This window comes from Capricornis sumatraensis, chromosome 5 (genome assembly GCF_032405125.1).
Source record: "Capricornis sumatraensis isolate serow.1 chromosome 5, serow.2, whole genome shotgun sequence".
NCBI classification, from domain to species: domain Eukaryota; kingdom Metazoa; phylum Chordata; class Mammalia; order Artiodactyla; family Bovidae; genus Capricornis; species Capricornis sumatraensis.
Window position 1 is genome coordinate 88,433,988 of NC_091073.1, and position 25,493 is coordinate 88,459,480.

Here is a 25,493-nt window from a genome sequence, read left to right on the forward strand (position 1 = left end):
ACTGCATGCTCCTTCTTTATATGAGGTATCTAAAGTAATACTAATAAAACTCACAGAAGCAGAGAGTAGAATGGTGCTTGCCAGGGACTGGGTGGGGAGAGGGAAATCAAAAGTTGCTATTCAATGGATAAAAATGTTCATTCATGCAAGAACAGTAAATTCTAGGTATCTGTTCTACAATATTAAGTTTATAACTGCCAGTACTGTACACTTAAAAATGCATTACAATGGTGAATCTCATGTTTTCTTTTTTACCACAATAAAAAGGCAAGTATGTTAAATATGTGGTAAAATCTCATACACTGGAAATGTATCCTCACTAAATGCCGATTATATCAACATTGGGAAACACTGTGCAGTAAAGTATAGAGAAGTATATATATGGTGATAGATATAGATTATTTAGGATAAATTAATGTAATATTAGCTTCTATGGTGGCTCAGATGGTAAAGCGTCTGCCTGCAATGCAGGAGACCCAGGTTTAATCCCTAGGTCGGGAAGATCCCCTTGAGAAGGAAATGTAATATAATGAGATAAAACAAATATTAGTTTATTTTTTGTATATTGTATTCCCAATGCTTTAATTATTATTATTCCATCTGAGTGATTTTTAGCCATTTAACGGTGAAAAAATATTTATATGAAGCATAGAGAAAAGACTCGAGAATCACTTGAAAAGTATTCTGTCTAAATATAAATGCAGCTCGGTTATTTGAGTGTATGAGGTGACTGTGGAAAAGGTTGGAGATGGAAAGAAGGGAACTTATTTTAGCTTTTAAAAAAGTGATGAACTACACAGACATAGAGATCAGACGTATAGATACTAAGGGGGAAAAAAGGTGGTGAAATGAATTGGGAGATTGGGATTGACTGATAGTATGCATAAAGTATATAATTAATGAGAACCTACTGTATAGCTCAGATAACTCTATTCAATTCTTTGTGGTGACATAAATGGGAAGGAAATTTAAAAATGAGGGGGATATGTGCATGCATATAGCTGATTCATTTTTCATACAAGAACTAACACAATATTGTAAAGCAATTATTCTCCAATGAAAATTAACTTAAAAGAAGAACTGATGTACTGAATAGAGAAATAGAGAAGACTCGGACATGAAAGAAAAGAGGTAGGGAAACAGTAAGGAGAACGCTCTAAAATTTTGGTAACGTCAAAGAGCCCATGTGCTTCAATTTAAAGCATAGGTCCTCTCACGTGCTTGAAAGAGGTTATAGACATACGCAAGATTCAAAGAAGTCCATTTGATTTATTGATTATAAAATGCTTTGCACAGAGTAAATATTCAAAATGTTTGTCAAATTGACTTTCACTAGCAAACCTAGAGGGCCATTTTATGACAATAAAAGCTCAACTATGAAGTGAAAGATTAAAACAAATACTCATTCAAGAAATTTGGTGATGAGAATATTTTGAAACAATGGGTGGTAACTTAAGAAATTGAGATGATATAAGGTAATGCATTATTGTTTACTAAGGTTTGGATTTAAAGTTGTAAATCTTCAGTTAACAAGTATATGTGGAGGCCCTGTCTGTTGCAGGCTCTGTTCAGGGCTGTGTATAACAGGCACATTTGTCAGGAGACACACATACATACACAGAAACACGTATGCTTAGGGCTCCATGGCATTGCCTTCTCATTTATCTTTCCAATCCAGAAAGCATCACATTGAAAACTATCTGCTATAGTTCTATGAATACTACAGCACTTTAGGCAAGGTAATGTACCCTCCAGAAATTGCACCTGCCTTCTAATAACAGTGTTTCCAGGATTGATAGAAAAGCAAAAATACACTACCTTTTTATATCTCCTGTTTTCTCATTAATACCCCCCCCAGTCCTAAAATAAATGTCAGATGATATTAGATGAATAACTTATCCCTTAGAGGAGAAGATGGAGGTCTAAAACTGTAAAAAAAAAATTTTTTGTTCACACATTCCTAATTATTTGCCATACATATGTTGCATTGTTTCGTGCGACTTATAAGACAAACCCAATAAACACTCATAAATGATACAACATCATTACAATAAACAATTCAATATATATTTGTTGTCTCATGCCCCATACCAAGTGCAGTATATACGAAGATGGGAGAAACAAAGGTTCATGCTGTCACACAGCTTTTTGCTATATTGCAAAAAAACACACTCAACAGTAAATTTCAATTTATGAAGACTTAGTAAATTCCTGTGAAAAAAAATAGTCTTTCTTATGATGTGCAGGTATTCATGTGTACCTCTATTAAAATATTTAATAATCTAACTTGCTGTTGGTGTACTTATATGTCACTTTTCCCTCATAGACTGTGTGCTATTGGATGGCTGAACATGTACATACAAAAAATTGATAAATGTTGTTTGGAATTCGATAAAATTCACATATTTAGGGTATAGAAAACTATACTTTATTTATAATTAATAAATCACTAAAAGACTGGTGAGTTTGGACCTCAGAAATATTCTAAACTCTAATAAAAATCTTCCTTGTAAGTATTCAAGGCAATAGATTTGTATTTCAATGATTTGGGTTTTTGCTTTTTGAGTATTTTTACTATATTACAATTTTATATTTTTGCATAAACACAAAGAAATAAAGACCTAAATAAAACTTTTTCTTGTACTGGGTTAATCAAAAATAAGTAGGATAAAATAAATAATTTTTTTTAAAGACATATGTATATCAATGGCTGATTCATGTTGATGTATGGCAGAGAACAACACAATATCATAAAGCAATATCCTCTAATTAAAAATAAATTTTAAACAAGTGAGTAAAAGACTGTTGAATTCTCATAGAATTATTTGTTGGGAAAATTGTCCCAAGAAGCTAAAGAAATATATGGGTGAGTCATATTTAAAGATCAGGCTTCAGTTCAGTTCAGTTCAATCACTCAGTCGTGTCCGACTATTTGCTACCCCATGAATCGCAGCACGCCAGGCCTCCCTGTCCATCACCATCTCCCAGAGTTCACTCACACTCACATCCATCTAGTCCGTGGTGCCATCCAGCCATCTCATCCTCTGTCGTCCCCTTCTCCTCCTGCCCCCAATCCCTCCCAGCATCAGAGTCTTTTCCAATGAGTCAACACTTCGCCAAAGTACTGGAGCTTCAGCTTTAGCATCATTCTTTCCAAAGAAATCCCAGGGCTGATCTCCATCAGAATGGACTGGTTGGATCTCCTTGCAGTCCAAGGGACTCTCAAGAGTCTTCTCCAACACCACAGTTCAAAAGCATCAATTCTTCAGTGCTCAGCCTTCTTCACAGTCCAACTCTCACATCCATACATGACCACAGGAAAACCATAGCCTTGACTAGATGGACCTTAGTCGGCAAAGTAATGTCTCTGCTTTTGAATATACTATCTAGGTTGGTCATAACCTTTCTTCCAAGGAGTAAGCATCTTTTAATCTCATGGCTGCAGTCACCATCTGCAGTGATTTTGGAGCCCCCAAAAATAAAGTCAGACACTGTTTCCACTGATTACCCATCTATTTCCCCTGAAGCGATGAGACTGGATGCCACGATCTTCGTTTTCTGAATGTTGAGCTTTAAGCCAACTTTTTCACTCTCCTCTTTCACTTTCATCAAGAGGCTTTTTAGCTCCTCTTCATTTTCTGCCATAAGGGTGGTGTCATCTGCATATCTGAGGTTATTGATATTTCTCCCGGCAATCTTGATTCCAGCTTGTGTTTCTTCCAGTCCAGCGTTTCTCATGACGTACTCTGCATATAAGTTAAATAAGCAGGGTGACAATATACAGCCTTGACGTACTCCTTTTCCTATTTGGAACCAGTCTGTTGTTCCATATCCAGTTCTAACTGTTGCTTCCTGACCTGCATACAGATTTCTCAAGAGGTAGGTCAGGTGGTCTGGTATTCCCATCTCTCTCAGAATTTTCCACAGTTTATTGTGATCCACACAGTCAAAGGCTTTGGCATACTCAATAAAACAAAAATAGATGTTTTTCTGGAACTCTCTTGCTGTTTCCATGATCCAGCGGATGTTGGCAATTTGATCTCTGGTTCCTCTGCCTTTTCTAAAACCAGCTTGAACATCAGGGAGTTCACGGTTCACATATTGCTGAAGCCTGGCTTGGAGAATTTTGAGCATTACTTCACTAGCATGTGAGATGAGTGCCATTGTGCAGTATTTTGAGCATTCTTTGGCATTGCCTTTCTTTGGGATTGCAATGAACACTGACCTTTTCCAGTCCTGTGGCCACTGCTGAGTTTTCCAAATTTGCTGGCATATTGAGTGCAGCACTTTCACAGCATCATCTTTCAGGATTTGAAACAGCTCAACTGGAATTCCATCACCTCCACTAGCTTTGTTCATAGTGATGCTTTCCAAGGCCCACTTGACTTCACATTCCATGATGTCTGGCTCTAGATTAGTGATCACATCATCATGATTATCTGGGTCATGAAGATCTTTTTTGTGCAGTTCTTCTATGTATTCTTGCCACCTCTTCTTAATATCTTCTGCTTCTGTTAGGTCCAGACCATTTCTGTCCTTTATCGAGCCCATCTTTGCATGAAATGTTCCCTTGGTATCTCTAATTTTCTTGAAGAGCTCTCTAGTCTTTCCCATTCTGTTGTTTTCCTCTATTTCTTTGCATTGATCGCTGAAGAAGGCTTTCTTATCTCTTCTTGCTATTCTGTGGAACTCTGCATTCAGATGCTTATATCTTTCCTTTATTATTTGCTTTTCACCTCTCTTCTTTTCACAGCTATTTGCAAGGCCTCCCCAGACAGCCATTTTGCTTTTTTGCATTTCTTTTCCATGGGGATGGTCTTGATCATTGTCTCCTGTACAATGTCATCAACCTCTATCCATAGTTCATCAGGCACTCTATCTATCAGATCTAGGCCCTTAAATCTGTTTCTCACTTCACTGTATAATCATAAGGGATTCGATTTAGGTGATACCTGAATGATCGAGTGGTTTTCCCTACTTTCTTCAATTTAAGTTTGAATTTGGTAATAAGGAGTTCATGATCTGAGCCACAGTCAGATTCTAGTCTTGTTTTTGTTGACTGTATAGAGCTTCTCCATTTTTGGCTGCAATGAATATAATCAACCTGATTTCGGTGTTGACCATCTGGTGATGTCCATGTGTAGAGTCTTCTCTTGTGTTGTTGGAAGAGGGTGTTTGCTATGACCAGTGCATTTTCTTGGCAAAACTCTACTAGTCTTTGCCCTGCTTCATTCCACATTCCAAGGCCAAATTTGCCTGTTATTCCAGGTGTTTCTTGACTTCCTACTTTTGCATTCCAGTCCCCTATACTGAAAAGGACATCTTTTTTGGGTGTTAGTTCTAAAAGGTCTTGTAAGTCTTCATAAAATCGTTCGACTTCAGCTTCTTCAGCATTACTGGTTGGGGCATAGACTTGGATAACTGTGATATTGAATGGTTTGCCTTGGAGATGAACAGAGATCATTCTGTCGTTTTTGAGATTGCATCCAAGTATTGCATTTCGGACTCTTTTGTTGACCATGATGGCTACTGGAGAAGGGAATGGCAAGCCACTTCAGTATTCTTGCCATCAGAACCCCATGAACAGTATGAAAAGGTAAAATGATAGGATACCAAAAGAGAAACTCCCTGGGTCATTAGGTGCCCAATATGCTACTGGAGATCAGTGGAGAAATAACTCCAGAAAGAATGAAGGGATGCAGCCAAAACAAAAACAATACCCAGTTGTGGATGTGACTGGTGATAGAAGCAAGATCCGATGCTGTAAAGAGCAATATTGCATAGGAACCTGGAATGTCAGGTCCATGAATCAAGGCAAATTGGAAGTGGTCAAACAAGAGACGGCAAGAGTTAACATCGACATTCTAGGAATCAGTGAACTAAAATGGACTGGAATGGTGAATTTAACTCAGATGACCATTATATCTACTACTGTGGGCAGGAATCCCTCAGAAGATCAGGCTTATATAGTGGTAAATGTCACCCGTAGTCAGTGCCCATCAAACAATATGTTTACTCTTGAGGGATCTAACAATAGAATCTTGTCACTAAAAAATCACAGCCCTTCTCAGAAAGAAAATATACATAGTTTCTAATAATTCAGCTCTGTCCTACAACACTGCCTGAAAATAAGTTTATGCATTGGGTTATAGGATTATATGTGTAGTACAAGTAGTTATGTATGGATATGAAAGTTGGACCATAAATGAAGGCAGAGCCCTGAAGAATTGATGCTTTCAAACTGTGGTGCTGGCAAAGACTCTTGAGAGTCCCTTGGACTGCAAAGAAATCAAACCAGTCATTTCTAAAGGACATCAACCCTGAATATTCACTGGAAGGACTGCTGCTGAAGCTGAAGCTCCAACAATTTGGCCACCCAATGTGAAGAGCTGACTCATTGGAAAAAACCCAGATGCTGGGAAAGATTGAAGGCAAAAAGAGAAGAGAGAAGCAGAGGATTAGATGGTTAGATAGCATCACCAACTTAATGGACCTGAATTTGGGCAAACTCTAGGAGATAATGAAGGACAGGGGAGCATGGTGTGCTGCAATTTGTGGGGTCACAGAGTCAGACATGACTTAGCGACTGAACAACAAGAACAAGGTGATTTGACTATTTCATTTATTGTTCTGATGCAGAATTTTCAGTCCCAGCAGCACTGTCATATGAATGTTGGGTCATTTTGATTAGGTAGATTTAACAGTTTGTTAAATGGATTTCTATTTTCTCAGTGTTGACAAAGCCTCCAGTAATGGAAAACAAAGCAATAGATTGCAAGGAATTCCGCACTATAAAGTGAGACAGGAGTCTATCTCATCCATTCAGGACCTATACAAGAGGCAAACAATATTGGTTCTATTGGATTAATCACTACTTCCAGCTTATATAAAAACTTGGAGAGTGTTCTTTGGAGATAATTTTTAATATGCTAGATTCTTCTCCTCCAAGGAGCAATGAAATAATAGTCCCTCTTTTCTCAATTCAAAGAAGTACTTCCAGGAACATACTCATAAAGTTTGAGGTGTACTCAGGAATTTTAGAAATAAAGGTTTTCATGTTTAACTCAGATATAAATGGATAAAAGACCAGAAGCTATGGCTGGATATACATTCATGGGTAGGTAGAACAAAAGGAAGTGCTTGTAATTTGCCTTTTTATTCATTGAGCAATGAATAAAATTAATTAATTCAGAAGCAGGAAAGGAGAAATCCAAAGTGAGGATGTAAATGTTCCTTGGTAGGGAGAATAAAAATACGAGTTGTGCTTGCACTCTACCGAGTCCAACATGGGCTTTCCCGATGGCTCAGTAGTAAAGAATCCTCCTGCAGTGCAGGAAATGCAGATGTGGGTTCCATCCCTGTGTCAGGAAGATTTCCTGGAGGAGGAGATGGCAACCCACTCCAGTATCTTACCTAAAAAACCCCATGGACAGAAAAGCCTGGCAGGCTACAGTCCATGGGGTCGCAAAGAGTCAAACATGATTGACCATGCACGCACAAGTACAACTTATGTAATAAAGTTCTTTTACAACTTAGGACTTCAACGTTGACCACTTTTCCAGAGGATACAATTCACCATAGTTATCAGAATTTGAGTGTTTATAATCATGTAGATATTATCTTACTTTTCTCATTTTATGTTAGGTCTTTGAAATCAAAATAGATAATTGAGTTGAACATTTGACATATTTGGCTAAACTACATATATTTCAAAACTACACAGGCAAAAATGATGATGATTTAACTCAAATTATAATAAATAAAGCATAATATGAAGAATTGCTAAGTAGCAAGAAGGAATTAACTACAATGGACCACAAAGAATACAGAAATACCGGCAGCATCTACTGTCTTCAAGGCTGGGGTATAGTGCTTGAGGAAGGAAGAAATTTGCAAGATCTCCTTCCCCAGCTACCAACCAGGCCTCAACACAGAAGGTGCCACCCTGTCCCTGGATGGTAGAGTTTACAGAGGTGTAGTGGGAAAAAATTGACAAGCAGGAGTTCCTGTGGGGCATCTGCCAACTCAACTTGCATGATACTCATAAGGAAAATGCTTCTGGAATCTGCTGAAGTGAGTGCCACTGACTGCCTCATTTGCAGCTGGAACTTTGTAGAAGGAAGCAAGCACTCCAGGATCAAGTCCCTTTCTCCTCTAGTGTCCCTCTGGTGCCATCTACTGACAAAGCTTAAAATTGTGCCAGCTTACAAAGGAGAACCATTTCCAGAATTCATAAAGACAAAGAAAAATGAATCTGGAGCTTAGAGGTAAAAAGTGATAACTAGCATACAACCTTTATAATGGCAAATGTATAAAATCTGGAAGAATTATAGATGGATAGAGAGGTAGATATGCAGAGATTCTATTTTGACATATGGGAAATAGTGAAAATATTATATAATGTTTAAAATAATCTATTATTTAGTACAGACAATAGGACAGTATGAATATTATTTTAAAAATCTTAAAATAAGTGAGAAATGGAGAAATAGAACATCAGTGAGATTTTCTATGAAATAAAATTAAAGATGTACATCATTAGGAAAGAATAAAATATAGCAGGCTATACATATGACTGGGAAAATAAAAATCTTTTAGACTGTATCAGGAATCTCCAACTCTAACTCACTAAGTTAATGAAAATGAATATAACAACATATATGTTCTCTACAAAAATTGTTTTTTCTGAGACTGTATCTGAAAACATAGGTTCAGTATAATTCTCTGCAGAAAGTCTCTTTTAAATAGATACTGTTAAATTCTACGTTTCTTAGAATGTGAGGGTCCTTGCACTGCTTCTGTGTTTGTCTATATCCTATTAATGCAGCAGTTCTAAAAATGTAAGCCTAGGACCAACAACATCAATATCACCTGGGAACTTTCTAGAAAATAGGCCCTCAAGCTCCACCTCAGACCTCCTAAATGGGAAATCCTGACCTTTGGGCCCAGTAATCTGTGTCTTTAGGTAATTCTGATGCATGTGAATATTTGAAGAACACGGGTGGATTTTGCTAAAAATTTTCCCTAACAATAACTCCATATTAAAGACAATCAAAGAATATCTCTTTTCATAGTTCTATTTGAGTATGTTTTATTCTGAGGGCTAATTCTGGAAGAGCTTCCTATTCATTTCTATCCTTTCTGTTGACTAAACAGATTACGAATATTGCTGTTGTCTAAAGATGGTGTATGTTAAAATTAACAATAATTTAATCTTCTTTCAGAATAAATTTTTCAGTTTAGATATTTGATGCCCTAGATATTTTAACTTTTTCCAGTTGGAATATTGAAATGAATATCAGGATTAAACAGCTAATCTTATACTGTGGGATGTTAGAATCAAGCATTCATATGAATTCAGATTTTTCATTTCTGCACACACACACACACACACACACACACACACATTCTCATCCATTTAAGAGATTTCTCTATATCTGAGAAGTATCATCTTACTGAATAGCATTGATTTGGTAATCAAATAGATGTAAAATCCTGTAATGACATCAAGTTACTTAAAGTAGGTATTCCTAAACTGGATTTTGTATTCTAGATTGCTTTTCTTTTTCTATAACACTTAATTTTAACTTGAAGCATTTTATACTGTTTGCTAGAAAACTAAAAGCATGCAGATAATGTTGCTATTTACTCACGTATATCTCTCAGGCATTATATTCAGAACAAATCTAATGTCATAATAAAGTGTTAAAGAATCTGTGTACCCATATAGTATATGGCTACAGCAAAATACTACTGACTGTAGGCTTATTTCACTCTACATATTTAGGATTTGAGCAGTAGAAGAGTCAAAATTGACCCCCAAATTTGAGATGATATATTATTTTTGGTATTATGTATGTTCATCTATATTCATGAAACAAGCTAGCCTAAATTTTGTTTACATGGCTTAAATAGTATGTCTGCTCAGAGGAATCTTCAAACCTGGTCTCCATTTTACTTTGTTTCAATGAGAGATTCTTCTGATCTCTTTCAAAGTAAGGCTAAAGGCTCAAGATTTCCTAAACTCAGTGATCATGTAGATATTCAATTATAGTACCTGCACTTTCTTATTAGAATGTCAACTTCAAAAGGCATAAATGGTTAAGTGTGGGACAAAAGGACAGGATCAAAAAAGAACAGTGTTCTCAATCTCATCACATTATCACTCTTTTAAGGAAACCAATTAAATAATTCAACAAATACCTCAAGTAAGGATTTTCACGACCAAGATAATCATGATGGCGTGATCAGTCACCTAGAGCCAGACATCCTAGAATGTGAAGTCAAGTGGGCCTTAGAAAGCATCACTGTGAACAAAGCTAGTGGGTGATGGAATTCCAGTTGAGCTATTTCAAATACTTAAAGATAATGCTGTGAAAGTGCTGCACTCAATATGCCAGCAAATTTGGAAAGCTCAGCAATGGCCACAGGACTGGAAAAGGTCAGTTTTCATTCCAATCCCAAAGAAAGGCAATGCCAAAGAATGCTCAAACTACTGCACAATTGCACTCATCTCACACGCTAGGAAAGTAAGCTCAAAATTCTCCAAGCCAGGGTTCAGAAATATATGAACCGTGAACTTCCAGATGTTCAAGCTGGTTTTAGAAAAGGCAGAGGAATTCCAGAAAAACATCTATTTCTGCTTTATTGACTATGCCAAAGCCTTTGACTGTGTGGATCAAAATAAACTGTGGAAAATTCTGAAAGAGATGGGAATACCAGACCACCTGACCTCCCTCTTGAGAAATCTGTATGCAGGTCAGGAAGCAACAGTTAGAACTGGACATGGAACAACAGACTGGTTCCAAATAGGAAAAGAAGTACGTCAAGGCTGTATATTGTCACCCTGCTTATTTAACTTATATGCAGAGTACATCATGAGAAACGCTGGGTAGGAAGAAGTACAAGCTGGAATCAAGATTGCCGGGAGAAATATAAATAACCTCAGATATGCAGATGACACCACCCTTATGGCAGAAAGTGAAGAGGAACTAAAAAGCCTCTTGATGAAAGTGAAAGAGGAGAATGAAAAAGTTGGCTTAAAGCTCAACATTCAGAAAACGAAGATCATGGCATCCAGTCCCATCACTTCATGGGAAATAGATGGGGAAACAGTAGAAACAGGGTCAGACTTTACTTTTTTGGGCTCCAAAATCACTGCAGATGGTGACTGTAGCCATGAAATTAAAAGATGCGTACTCCTTTAAGGAAAGTTATGACCAACCTAGACAGGATATTGAAAAGCAGAGACTTTACTTGGCCAAAAAAGGTCCGTCTAGTCAAGGCTATGGTTTTTCCAGTAGTCATGTATGGATGTGAGTTGGACTGTGAAGAAAGCTGAGCGCCAAAGAATTGATGCTTTTGAAGTGTGGTGTTGGAGAAGACTCTTGAGAGTCCCTTGGACTGCAAGGAGATCCAACCAGTCCATCCTAAATGAGATCAGTCCTGGGTGTTCTTTGGAAGGAATGATGCTAACACTGAAACTCCAGTACTTTGGCCACCTCATGCGAAGAGTTGACTCATTGGAAAAGACTGATGCTGAGAGGGATTAGGGGCAGGAGGAGAAGGGGACAACAGAGGATGAGATGGCTGGATGGCATCACCAACTCGATGGATGTGAGTTTGAGTGAACTCCAGGTGTTGGTGATGGACAGGGAGGCCTGATATGCTGCAACTCATGAAGTCTCAAAGATTCGGACACAACTGAGCGACTGAACTGAAGGATTTATTTCATCCTATGAAACAAATGTTTCTCTTTACGTATATAATATCTGTGCCATGTGCCAGGAAATATGTTTAATAATTTAGAACTATTATCTTCTTTAATAACAACCCAATTGTTAAATATTTTATCAATGAGAAAACTGAAGAACAGAGACATTAAGTAATTTGTCTAAGGTCACTGTAGTGGTAGAAATGAAATATGAATCTCAATCATAAAATTTTAGAGGTCATACTGTTTTTAACAGATTTTGAGGTATAATTGACATTAAAAAAACCTTCACATGTTTAATATATGTAATTTGATGAGCATGGACATATGTATATACCCTTGATACTATCATCACAATCAATGTAATAAATATATCTATTACCTCCAAATGCTTATTTGTGTCAAAACTCCTTTTTGTGGCAATAATACCTAACATGAACTATACTCTCTTAATAAATATTTAAATGCAAAGTGTTTCATTAACTATAGGTACTATGCTGTTCAGCAGATTCTAGAACTTACTCATCTTGGAGTAACTGGAGCTCAACACCAACTGAACAACGACATCTATTTCCTCCTTCCCCCAATCCCTGGAAACCACCATTTTGTTCTCTGCTTCTGTGAGTTTAACTATTTCAAACACCTCACAAAGTGAAATCATACAGTTTGTCCTAAGACTGACTGACTTCATGTAGTATAATGTCCTCCCTGTTCATCCATGTTGCTAATGGTTAAATTTCATTTTTTTTTAAAGTTGAATAATATTTCATTGTCCATACTGACACTTTGAGAATTAAATGCTGAAGAAAAATTTTTCTAGAAATAAGATTATGATCAATGAGACTGAGAATCAACTCACATCTATTGTTTTCACATAAATTACTCCTATGCAATACTTTCACAGAAGGGCCAAATCAGTATGGGATTTCAGCATGCCTGGTGTTAACATTTATGATTTCTTTTTTAAAAATTTTTTTGCTAAAACATATGGACTTCAACATATGTTTTAATTTTGACCTACTCCTATGTGGCCAGGTTGTGGGAAGTTCTTATGTTGGTGAAATGTTCTGCTGATTTTCCTCAATCTTCATACCTACTTCTATACCTGCCTCAGTACATTTTTTGAGCTAAGTATTTTATCTGAAATTTGTAATATTTAAAATGAAGATCTTCAGTGTAGATATAAGCAGCTATTTATAGACTATTTGAATTGTGTCTATTTGAATTTGGACAGGGATGTCACTTTGAGATGTAACTGGGTCTTCATGGAGATGAGCAGATGGATACAAACACCTGTACTTGTTAGTGGCATAGTTATCTATAACTTGTCCTTTAAAAGATGCTTATATCATTGAAAAGAAAATAATTGATTAACATCCTTACATTGATATATTATAAATCTGTACAAAACATGAAGTTCTTTATATATTAATAAGGAAAGATTTTCAATAAATATTTTTACGTGAAACAAAAAAGGTACACAAATTTACCTCTAGGATGATACTATGTATGTATTGGATGTCCTGTATTTGGGATATAAAAGTGTTTATGATTGTCAGCATGTTGTTGGGATAATACAATATTGATGAGTAACACAGCTTGGAGAAAAAGTTTACCATACACTTTTTATATATATATTTTTGTTATTTAACTCATATTAAATGCTTTAGAAATTTAAAATAAAATTAAAAAGTTATATATAGGGACTTCCCTGGGGTCCAGTGTTAAGAACCTACCTTTTAATGCAGGAAATGCCAGTTTGATTCCTGATTGGGGAACTAAGATCCTACATGCCATGTTCAACTAAGCTTGCATGCCACAAGTACAGAAGCCTCTAGGCTGCAACAAAGAGCCTGTGGGGCTGCAAAAAAGATCTAATGCAAGCATACAAAACAAATTAAAAAAAAATATATATATATATATGTGGAAGAACATTTCTGAAGGAGGTAAGTAAATTCAATAAAACCTGTACAAAGGGAAGGATTAGTTTATTCAGATATGGATTATTACAAAATTGTAGCAAAAAATGAACATAACTCTGGAGAAGGAAAAAAAGCAAGCATAATTTAATAGATATTGAATCTAGAAACTGATCAAGGGCAGCTGGACAATTTTTTTTTTTTTTTGCAAATTGAACACACACCTCTGTTATTTTCTCACTAATTAACATTGTCACCTTCCCCCAAAAGTTCCCCTTCCTCCTATTTATTATTCATCAGAAAGCAATCACTATCCTTACTTCTATCACCGAAGACTAGTTTTGTCTTTTGTTTTCTTGAATTATCCATAAATAGAATCGTATAGTTTGCCCCATCTTGTATCTCATTTCTTTCACTTAAAGTTTTACGTTTTTGTATAGAGGTAGTTTGCTTTCTCAATGCTATAGTGTATTCAATAGCATGGATATACCCCAATTTGCCCATTCTCTTGCTGACAGACATTTGAATTGAATCAGTTTATGACTTTTGCAGATAACGCTGTTAACTTTTTTTTTTTGGTACACTTCTTTTGGTATATTCTGTGAGCTTACTTGCCGAGAAGAATTGCTGTTCATGGACAAGCAATTTAAAGTATGAACTCTAAAAGCCTCGCCCAGCTTTAGTAAATACTCACAATGTTCTAAACTAGCTGTACAATTTATATTTCTATCTATCCCTAATATTTTATCATTGTTTGCATTTCCATGATTATTATTGCATATTAATTTATTTTCAACTTTGTGGATCACTTTGTCTTATGTGAACATTTTTATAGAGCTGTGTGATTTTTTTCATTTATGAATTAAGATATAACAATTATGTTATTATATATTATGGTTAATGTTTTCATGCAGCTATGAATACAGTCCCATTGCTTTATTTATAGCTTTCATATGATCACCTTTTATTGCAGTTATCATAAATAAGGAAGTAAGTTTTTGTTTTACCTTTTTCTTATATATTTTCTCTCTTATTGATAATTATATCTATAATCTCCACATTGTTGGAACAGATCCATCTTTTAAATTCCCCTGTTTGTTTTATCCTAAATTCTAATTTCATACACATGTAGTGCATATTGCTAATTCTTTCATCATATATCTGCAGTTATAAATAGGTTGCCTCATGAAGTGCTGTGGAAACATTTTCTGAGTTGTTTCATATTCAAAAGTATAAGACAAAGTCATTATGCTCACATTTTTATGCCTGAAGTTATCCTGTAGATTTTGCTTCATTGTTTTCTGATATTGAATATGGCTATGGAAGTTTCTTAAGCTATCCTGATTTTTTTCCTTTTGTTAAGTGTTTTGAAGCGTATCTTGACAAGCTTTTGTTATTATTTTCTTTGAAAACAATTACATTTACTAGTTAATTTTTCAATGGAAATTATTCTGGGTCATTTTCTTCTGGGCCATGGGTATGCTTCTAAATAACTAGATTCAATCTTTGCTAATCTTCAGAAATTTTTAATTTATTTGTCTTTTTCCTCTGTATTTTAATTACTTTTTGTAAATCTTCAATTGTCTTAGATGGGTTGAAATTATTTGGAGGAGATTAGTGTACTAGATACTTACCAAAGAGGTTCTTAAATAAATACCTGTGGAAATTAGGGGAAAGGAGCCTGATTAGCAAAAGGAAGAATATGGTGTTCAAAGCATCCATCAGATGGGGCTTAGCCAACTCAGTGAAGACTGGAAAATGGTTAGTGGGATAAACTTTAGCTCTCAATGCTGTGATGGGTCTTGGGCCCACACTTGTGATTCTTAGTCTCCTTCTACTACTCTATATTTTAACTTTTCCTTACCCTCTCTAGCAATTCTGATCTAATTGCCTTATTTTGTGGCACTACTCAGATTTTCAGTCCATGTCAAACTGAAATTGCTGCAGTTAAACAATATTTTCTCAAGAAAATTGTATCCAAGTATATCACATGAATGTCAGACATAGTCCTCTAAGGTTCCATTATTTACCAAAACTCTTAAATATTCTTGATAATTAGAGGCAGTCATCTCCACAAAGATGATGACTTCTTATCTGCTTGTCCCTTGACATGAAATAACTGAAGTGTCCACATGGCAGTCATAGCCTACAACTCAGTGCTGTTTCCCTTGATGAGAGGATATCCCCTTTGAATGGGGAATCTTTAACACATGTAATCTATAGTTGTGACATCAGTGAGCACAAAAATCCCCAATTTTGTTTGTGAGCATGATGGGAGTTTGTAAATGATATGAGAGGAAGGATGGCAGCTTTCTGTCCCAGGCACTGAGCCCTGGGGTTCTCCCCAGATGTCCTGTGGGCTAAGTGCCCACACACAACCTCAGTGGGTCTCACTGGCCCTCCAAGTCCATAGCGGAGGCCTGATGGCACCAGAGAACTCAGCAAACCAAAGAGAATTTAGCATGGGATAAAGGGCAGTCTTCACAGGAAATGCCATGGGGCCTTGTGAGAGGAAAGGAAGTGGGGTCCGAATGTCAATGAAGGAAATACTGACTGTGCCCTCAAAAAAAAAGCACTTTATCCTTCCATATCTTTGTTACTAGACACAACCAATTTATCTATACATAAAATTTTTTAAATCAAGTGTTGGAAGATAGCATTCTATTCTTGTAAAGATTCACCTCCATGATGGCACTACAGCTATGCCTTCAACAGTTTGTATCATAACTTTCCCTGGCTGGCAGCTGTTGAAATATATGATAGTATGATATGGCAAGTATATCTCATGGAGATTGGAACACATCTGCTCTTTTTTGGCCATAATTTAAAACAATATCATGGAGGCATTTAACATCTCTGATAATAGCGCTGGCTGAGGTCCTATAAGTATAAAAGGAAAATCCATATCTAGAATGTGTATATTTTTCTAACAGTATGATTTGCACGATTTTCTATGGTGGAAGTGCTCCAATGCAGTCAGTGCTCTACCAGTTGGACAGACAGGCCTTCAAGGAATTCATGCAGTAGGAATCAGCTTTGATTTTTGTTGCTGGTAAGTTGTATATTTGGCAGTAGCAGTTTGGAAACTTAGGGCTTTCCTGGTGGCTCAGATGGTAAAGAATCTACCTGCAATGCGAGAGACCTGGATTTGATCCCTGGGTTGGGAAGATCCCCTGGAGGAGGGCATGGCAACCCACTCCAGTGTTCTTGCCTGGAGAATCACCATGGACAGAGGAGCTTGGTGGGCTACAGTCCATGGCATCACAAAGCACTGGACACAACTGAGCAACTAAGCACAATTTGGAAACATGGCAAGTTGTTCCTTATATAGCCACCATCTCTGCCATCATGACTACTTCATTCCTGAGCCTATTATATCAACATTGGGGTGGTTGAGTTATATTGGCTGAGTGTTTTGTCTCCTGGTTACTTTGTATTTGTTCCATGGTGAATACACTCTTGTGGGTGCTAGTTATTATGTAATTGAAAGATTTCCACACTTTCTTTCATTCCCATATGCCTGTGATATGCCTCAATCCCAGTGCTTTATATCTTAGACCTTTCACTTTCATTCTTCTTCCTTCTAGGCATTTGATTAGTTGGCCAATGAATTCACTAATATACCTTGCTCCCTCCATTCAAAATTGATAATCAAGTGCACTGCACAAGTATCTGCCCTTTGGGAGTATTTTCTTCACCACTGTCTTTAGAGGCTACTTCTGAGTGGGGCTTTAGAGCAGCTGTGATGACTTAGTCATGATTCAAGGTGGAATTCTTTCCTTCTCTATTTGATCATAAGAGATGATCTCAAGGGGCCATAACTGTGTGCAATGAAGGGTGGGTCTCATGTGCAATATTGGTGAATGTCCTGGGTATCAGTGCCCTGCTCATGCAGCTTGAATGTATTCTTCTATTCTATTCATGTGCTATCCTGGATGTGCCCTCCCTTTTTATGGTAAAATGTTATTGGGCCCCCCCAATTTTATGACTCTGTGAGTTTGAGAAAACCCAGTTCATGATGAGGAATGCTTCCTACATTATCCCTTGAATTTCCATGTCAAGAACTCTGTCTCTGTCAATATCCAGTAATATGCAAGAAACTGTTTTTCAAAAAGTATAGAATTCTCATTTTGGATAACATGACTGTCCAGAAATCTAGTTTCCTGGATTGTATTTCTATTTACTCTTTACCCCAGCCAGTCCATTATTTTCCAAGAGTTTAACATCCCAGTTTACACTGTTAAATGTTTGAAAAACTGTTTCACTGTCATGCCAGGAGCTATCTGTGGTCCATCTACCTCAGGTGATAGAATCATCATTGCCAGCTGAATGGTAAGATGATTCAGGCACAAAATCCAGTATTACTATTTGCTGTCTTGAACCACTCCACTTCTGGTAACAATTATCAAAATTTGATTGTCTCAAGAGTAGATAGTGATTAATGTTAAATATTTTATTAAAGAGTTTCCAGTATTGACAACCATGGAAGGGAGCCAGAGGGAGCAGGTTTGGGCAGAAGTATTACTAAGTAGTCCCAATTAAAGGTACAAATTATCTAGAAAGCTCTTTCAGAGTTATGCTAAGTTGACTTACTTTGGTCAGTCATTGAATATAGGCTTCTTCTAAAATAGGCATGACTTGAGAAATTCAACTGTTTTTCAACTGAGGCAATTTCCAAAGGGACTAAGGGCTCAGGGTTATCTTCTGGCTGGGGGAAATCTAAGTCCTTCATTCATAAAAGGTGACATGGAAAGCTCAACATAGTGTGTTTATTACAAATGTGTTGGATTTATTTTTTATCTGTAATTGCACTTGCATACTCACATACTACAAAATGTAGCAACAACTTTCCTATAGTTTTTGTTAGATGATTAATTTGCTAAATATTTTATTTTTTTCTTGGTAGTATATTTCTACAGACACTGTGCTAGTTCTTTCATTTTCTATGTCTCTTAGAATGAGTTTCTTGTCCTGGTCCATTTATTTACTCGGTCTTACTTGCTGTTAGAAATTGGTAATTTTAATGTTTCTGTATAGCTTATTTTCACAATACCTAAGTCTTCTCTAAGTAACTACAAACATGGCTTCCTGCAAACGTGTCTTGTTTATGTGCATTTGGTGCAATTTTACTGAGTCTATTTTTCTGAAATTATCTGGGTTAGAATGGCTTCTACCAACATCCAATTCATTTTATCTTTAGCCTATATTTGCTCTTCAAAAGTGTATTCTGTGATATACTGCAGCTGAATTCAACACATGGAATCTAAGTTAAATTTCTTTTCATTTCCTTATATGAATACTTTACACAAGTGTTGCTTCTTTTGAAAGTCCTTATTAGTATTATAATTTTATTTTGAAATGTGTTTGCATTTTTATTCTTCTTATCCTTATATCTTTTGTGTGATTTCTAATAGGAGAGAGGAAACATGTTCAATTTTCTGATTCAATAAATTCTGGAAACTGACCAAAACATATATTAGAATAGGCTCCTTAAAAGTCACTCTGCAAATGTAATTGAGCTTGCAGTATATTTTTTAAGTAGCTTGGGAAAAATTGGCAACCTTGCACTATTAGATAGTTCAATGCATTAACCTGACATTTATCCTAGTGTTCCTTTATATCCTTTAAGACAATCATACCTAATACCTAAAATATATATTACCATTTTAGATATTATTTTGCTTTCTATTCTATTTCCTAGAAGATTATTGTTTATATATGATAATAATATTGATTTTTGTTACCTGAGCTTATATGTGGCATCCTTACTGAACACTCTTATTTGCTATAGCTTGCTGTTAGTACTCTTTATTTTTCTATGCAGTTTTAGTTTCCTCCAAATCATGCCTCACTTCTTTCTCTCTTTTTCCTCTGAGATATGTTCATCAATTATGTTTAATCTTGTTGAGTTTGGAAAACAGTAGCATTCTTGTATTTCCCTAATTTTTAAAGGGATTACATGTACACTGTCTATGTTGTTTCCTATATATTGTTGGTTTATGAACTCTATTAGGTAAGATAATTGCTACTTATTACTAGTTCTGGACATTATTAAGCATTATGAGATGCTGAAACTTACCAAATGCTTTTTCTACATTAGTTTACATTTTATGTCTTATTTCATTAATGGAAAGATGCTTGGAAAAGTTTCTCTTCTTAAAGTAACTTTTTAATTTCTGTGATAAAACCAGTACACATTTAGTTTTCTTTTATCATATCATCTTTATTAATTTTGAGATTAAGGTTATTTAACAAATAAGTAGTTATTTTTTTCTAGTAAAACTTTTATAACATGGAGAGTTCCTTGATAATTTGGTAGAATAATCATTAAGATTGTATGTGGGGTGGAAGTGGAGAAGCAATAAAGATCTATAATTAGCATTTCAATTAGTCATGTTGTTTTTATCTATTTTGCCAGTTCCCTTGTGGCTCAGCTCGTAAAAATTCTGTCTGCAGTGCAAGAGACCTGGGTTTGATCCCTGAGTTGAGAAGATCCCCAGGAGAAGGGAAACACTACCCACTCCAGCATTCTGACCTGGAGAATCCCATGGACTATATAGTCCTTGGCGTCGCAAAGAGTTGGACACTACTGAGCAACTTTCAGTTTCAATTTTGATATTTTATATTTCCCCAAAAGAGCATTTCATTTTGGCTAGGTTGGCAAATATACTTGCTTATAATTGTTTGTGTGTGTACACAAATGTGTACACAAATGTATGTTCATTTATATATACATCATATATATCACAATTATGTGATCATTCAGCTAGAGCCAGACATCCTGAAATGGGAAGTCAAGTGGGCATCAGAAAGCATTACTATGAACAAAGCTAGTGGAGGTGATGAAATTCCACTTGAGCAGTTTCAAATCCTGGAAGATGATGCTGTGAAAGTGCTGCACTCAATATGCCAGAAAATTTGGAAAACTCAGCAGTGGCCACAGGACTGGAAAAGGTCAGTTTTCATTCCAATCTCAAAGAAAGGCAATGCCAAAGAATGCTTAAACTACCACACAATTGCACTCATCTCGCATGCTAGTAAAGTAATGCTCAAAATTCTCCAGCCAGGCTTCAGCAATACATGAACTGTGAACTTCCAGATGTTCAAGCTGGTTTTAGAAAAGGCAGAGGAACCATGATCAAATTGCAAACATCCACTGGATCATTGAAAAAGCAAAAGAGTTTCATAAATACATCTATTTCTGCTTTATTGACTCTACCAAAGCCTTTGACTATGTGGATCACAATAAACTGTGGAAAATTCTGAGAGAGATGGGAATACCAGATCACCTGACCTGCCTCTTGAGAAACCTATATGCATGTCAGGAAGCAACAGCTAGAACTGGACATGGAACAACAGACTGGTTCCAAATAGGAAAAGGAGTACATCAAGCCTGTATATTGTCACCCTGCTTATTTAACTTATATGCAGATTACATAATGAGAAATGCTGGGCTGGAAGAAGCACAAGCTGGAATCAAGATTGGCAGGAGAAATATCAATAACCTCAGATATGCAGATGACACCACCCTTATGGTAGAAAGTGAAGAGGAACCAAAGAACCTCTTGATGAAAGTGAAAGAGGAGAGTGAAAAAGTTGGCTTAAAGCTCAACATTCAGAAAACGAAGATCATGGCATCTGGTCCCATCACTTCATGGGAAATAGATGGGGAAACAATGGAAACAGTGGCAGACTTTATTTTTCTGGGCTCCAAAATCACTACAGATGGTGATTGCAGCCATGAAATTAAAAGACACTTACTCATTGGAAGGAAACTTATGACCAATCTAGATAGCATATTCAAAAGCAGAGACATTACTTTGTCAACAAAGGTCTGTTAGTCAAGGCTATGGTTTTTCCTGTGGTCATGTATGAATGTGAGAGTTGGACTGTGAAGAAGGCTGAGAGCTGAAGAATTGATGTTTTTGAACTGTGGTGTTGGAGAAGACTCTTGAGAGTTCGGTGGACTGCAACGAGATCCAACCAGTCCATTCTAAAGGAGATCAATGCTGGGTGTTCTTTGGAAGGAATGATGCTAAAGCTGAAACTCCAGTACTTTGGCCACCTCATGCGAAGAGTTGACTCATTGGAAAAGACCGTGATGCTGGGAGGGATTGGGGGCAAGAGGAGAAGGGGACGACAGAGGATGAGATGGCTGGATGGCATCACCGACTCGATGGACGTGAGTTTGAGTGAACTCCGGGAGTTGATGATGGACAGGGAGGCGTGGCGTGCTGCAATTCATGGGGTCGCAAAGAGTCGGACACGACTGAGTGACTGAACTGTACTGAACTGAATATATATACTATCTATATACATATATGGTATATTTTACCTAAATTAATTTCATTTTCAAATTTGCACTTTGTTTACTCTTGCCTTCTTTCTTTTATATAAATCAATTCTGCTGGAGATGTTTTTGCTTTATCAGTCTTATCCCCCCAAAATCTTTTAACTATTTCAATTTAATATTACTAATCAATTTTCCTACTATATAAAAGATTTCTGTGAGTTTTCCTGTTATTCGAGAGATCCTTCAACCTCTCTTTGGCTTTTTTACTTCTAGGGTACTGGGTGAATGAGTTGGAGCTAGAGTAGGAATGCTATGTCTTACAGAAGCTGGCATCTTTTTAGGAACTAATGCCAGGAAAAAATTCAAAAGGTGCTGATGGAGACAGGGAGGGCAGCTATAAAGTCAGAAGGGAAGATGTTTGAGGTTACGGTGCTTTTAGCTATTTGTGAAAGACACTAGCAAATAATGTCTTCATAATTAAGGCTTAGTCTTCTCAGTGCGTATAATTCTGGCAGACAGGTTTTGCTGGCATAGGTTTAATGGCTAAATGTGTAAGAACTCCGAACCATCATCTTGCATTACTTTAATTTATGTTGTTGTAGCATTTACATTTAATCCCTATTTAGCACTTACTGGATGCCAGGTTTATTTGTTTCTTGTTTATTTCTAGTCTTTTGCATTTAATCTTCATCAAATGAAGTAGGTCTTATTATTTCTCCCATAAAAAAACTCTAAAGGAAATAAAATCATTACCAAATTTTTCAAGCAGATTTCACTTTATATCTCATTGGCCAATGCAAAATATTGCAATATATTTCTTCTCTAGGAATTGGATTTGTCTTCCATGAAATCAAAACATCTTTACCAATATCAGAAAACATTTCAGGGTTTTATTATGAGCTGAAAATGAGGGGTTAGGAATAATAGTCCCTAACACAGAAACTTTGTGGAAGAATTAAAACTATGAAATGTTTCTATTGAAAGTTTATGATAAGACATAGTAAAAGATAAATTATGTAAATTTTTTGAAGCCTGGAGCCACCTAATTAATATCATTATTATCATTAGGCTTTATATAAACAACAAACAAATAAAATGGTTTCAATAATTTTGTTTTTCTTGTTTTAAGTAGACTGGATACTTTTACAATAAATAAGAACAATAAAGAGAAATAAAACTTGAATCACATTCTGAAATACACAACTCTTTTATATGAATTCTGTAATCTTTGAAAATATTCAAGAGGATATAAATTTAAAAATATATAAACTGTACTAGAAAAATACAGTGTAGTCCAGACAAGAATCAAGTGCATTTCTTGATCATAAGAAAGGTTATTTTTGAAAGGAGGTGGGTAAAATTGATCAAAAGAGTTTTTCACTGCTATTTTAGAATTGTTGGAGAAAAGTTATAAGAAAATAAATTTAAACTGGATGCTACTGAGTAACAGAGTTAATAGAACTGAAAATGTAATGCAAAATTGGAGAAAAGGAAGATAATTTGGAAAAACATTCATATTTTTAGAGCTTTGTAAAATGCATGCAATTATAGTTGTAATAAAATTGAACTTTTATCAAAAAGAAATAAAAAATCATGATTATTTAAGCTGCTATGGCATGAGATGTAATACTGGATAACGATTACATGAAAGTTGAATTGCATAACAGATGTAATTTCTTAGTTGTGTGAAGAAGACCATACAATCACAAAATCCATAGCATTCTAGATTGTTCTAACTCTGTAACCTTGCTCGTGCTTTTTCTATATAAGCTTCCTACATTTCTTTTATGTTTTTAAAGTTACATCTTATATATAAAATCTTCTTCTTTGAAGTTTCTTCCCAAACTATCACACTTTGGAAATGATTTTTTTTTTTATTATCTCGTAGTGATTTGTTTGTATCTTTTAATGAAGAGATACAAACACACACAAATACATTCTCTCCTACTAGAGACTTTTGTGCTTCCCCAAAGTGGTAAAGTTACTGCAGATGGTGATTGCAGCCATGAAATTAAAAGATCAGTCCTGGGTGTTCTTTGGAAGGACTGATGCTAAAGCTGAAACTCCAATACTCTGGCCACCTCATGTGAAGAGTTGACTCATTGGAAAAGACTGATGCTGGGAGGGATCGGGGGCAGGAGGAGAAGGGAATGACAGAGGATGAGATGGCTGAATGGCATCACTGACTCGATGGACATGAGTTTGGGTGAATTCCGAGAGTTGGTGATGGACAGGGAGGCCTGGCATGCTGCAGTTCATGGGGTCGCAAAGAGTCAGACACGACTGAGCGACTGAACTGAACTGAAAGTGGTAAAGATTCTGCCTGTTAATACAGGAGATGCAATAAACCTGGGTTCCATCCCTAGGTTGGGGGGATCTTCTGGGGTTAGGAAATGGCAACTCATCCCAGTATTCTTGCCTGGGAAGTTCCATAGGCAGAGGAGCCTGGCAGGCTACAGTCCAGGATGTGGCAAAGAGTTTAGACATGACTGAGCCCTCCCACATGCAAACACAAATACTAGTTGCTTTAATTTCCTTGAGGACAGAATTATAGTCTGAATTTCTTCTGTTTCTTAAAAAACAGTTCCCCTGATGCTGACTGATTGTATAGGAAGTAGATTCCATAGAAAGTAGAATAGAGTGTCTTTTTGTTGATAAAAAGGAGAATACAGATCAATGACACCAGTTATTTCTTTTAAATAAATGATTAAATATTTCCCCACATTTTGATAAATGGATAGATAGATACTTAGAGAACAGATTCTTTTACCAAGCTGAAGACACCCTGTAGCTTGAAATAAAATATCCAGAATTTGTGTGTCAAATCTATTTGGAAAAGTTTTGAGGAAAGAACTTACAGGTGAAAGAGGAATTCAATGTTTCCTATATTATTTCTAACTTTTAAGACAGTATGATTAGCTTATTTTAAAACCTTAAATGTTTATCTATCTTTACTAAAATCTATGCAAATTTAAATGGATATATCAGATTTTTAATCACCATAAAGACTCTAAAATCAATTAAAATACTTTTAGACAAAGTCCATTCTGAAGGAGGTCAACCCTGGGATTTCTTTGGAAGGAATGATGCTAAAGCTGAAGCTCCAGTCTTTTGGATACCTCATGTGAAGAGTTGACTCATTGGAAAAGACTCTGATGCTGGGAGGGATTGGGGGCAGGAGGAGAAGGGGACGACCGAGGATGAGATGGCTGGATGGCATCACTGACTCGATGGACGTGAGTCTGAGTGAACTCCGGGAGATGGTGATGGACAGGGAGGCCTGGCGTGCTGAGATTCATGGGGATGCAAAGAGTCGGACATGGCTGAGCGACTGAACTGAACTGAACTGAGATACAAAATCTTAATCACAAGTCATAGACACGTTAAAATATGCAAGGTTATTCCTGAATTTTATGTGAATTGCTGTGCTTCATAATCAGCTAGTAATCTTGGTGTTGGAGAAGACTCTTGAGAGTCCCTTGGACTGCAAGGAGATCCAACCTAGGGAGATCAGTCCTGGGTGTTCATTGGAAGGACTGATGTTGAAGCTGAAACTCCAATACTTTGA